Here is a 1,586-nt window from a genome sequence, read left to right as displayed (position 1 = left end):
GTTCTATTCCGTAACGCGGACAAACACGAGATTTAATGACTAGTGTTAAGACATTGAGCACTTTAGAATATTACACAAGTTTTGGATAAATAAAATAAAATAACATATTGTCATTCCAGATAAAAAGCCAAACGAGAAGCGACACACATCAAACTAGTTCCAATCTGTATTTTTATTTAACCCACGCAAATTGAAAGCAGGACATCAAACAAAAATGGGCCTATACGAAAAGTATATAGAGTTAGCAAAACTACTCAAAATAATAGAAAAAAACAACATTTTCATGATGTGAAGAAAAAGTGAAATAAACAGATATATATACTCGTGTATATTTATATATAAGAACAGCTTGAGAGAGAAGAAAGGAATAAAAAAGAGATGGGTAGAGAAAAGCGTCTAGTAGTAGTAGTATCGAATGGCTACACCTCTATTTTGAATCTTTTAATCCATTCTTCAAATTCTTTTCCTGCCTTATAGGCTGTCTCGTAGCCTCCTGAAAGGCTTGTCACTGGGCAGTGGATGACGATGTGGTCCATTGTCTCAGGGCCTCCTTGGTAATGACGGCATGCATCTGATTCTCTCAGATTCCATATATGCATGTTGGCTGCGGTTCTGCCATGTCCTGTCAAAATGCGGTTGGAAGTGACCTAGCATTTTCGGCTATTGCAGAGAAAGCCAGGTGTTCTTTGTGTTGGGTCAGGAATGATGTCGCCTCCCCTGGGGATGTCTTGGTTCCACATCGACATCCATCAGGGGTGAGAATGACTGGTCACTAAAAGGGAGGAAATTTTTCAGCGCTTAGACCAAGACCCATCCATGCAAAAATGACCTATAAATTTAAATTTCATTAAAAGTTATTGTGATGCAATCCAAAATGTGTCTCCCAGCAATTTCTGACACCACTCGGAGGAATTTCAAAAACTGAAAGTGTAATTATAACATGGTGGTGGTAGTAATGGTAGTGGTAGGGATAATGATGTGGTGGTGGTTGTAGTAGTTGTGGTAATGATGATGATGTGATGATAGTTGTAGTCGTAGTGGTAGTCGCCACATACATCTCCCGTATTCACAGATTCACTAATGCCCATATCCCATTGTTTCAAGTTGACCAGAGACGCCAACTTAAAATTTGGCTCACGAAAATTTCAGAAACAATTCCGAACAATTTCAATGCTTAAACAGGAATTTCTGCAAACAAAATATAATCTATTGAGATCTATAACCATCCTAATACCCCTTGTTTCAAATCAAGTAAAGTTCCAAAATCAATTTATGACGTATAAAATATTAAAATGAATGGTAGGTGTGGTGGTAATAATGATATGATGGTGGCTGTTGTAGTGGTGGCAGTAATGATAATGTATGTGGTTGTGGTGGCTGCAGAAGTGGTGGTGGTGATATTGTTGTGTTGGAGGAGGTTGTAGTAGTGACGGTAAGGATGTGGTAGTGATTGTTGTTTTAATGGTGATAGTGTTGTGATGATGTCGTAGTGGTGGTGGCAATGATGATGATGATGTGGTGAAGGTGGTTGTAGTAATGGTGGTGCTTCATGAAATGATGGTGTGGCGATGGTGGTGGTTGTAGTA

This window comes from Berghia stephanieae, chromosome 14, assembly GCF_034508935.2.
Source record: "Berghia stephanieae isolate SIO BIC M18660-M18661 chromosome 14, UCSD_Bste_1.3, whole genome shotgun sequence".
In the NCBI taxonomy this organism is placed as follows: domain Eukaryota; kingdom Metazoa; phylum Mollusca; class Gastropoda; order Nudibranchia; family Aeolidiidae; genus Berghia; species Berghia stephanieae.
Note: the sequence above shows the minus strand (reverse complement) of the source record.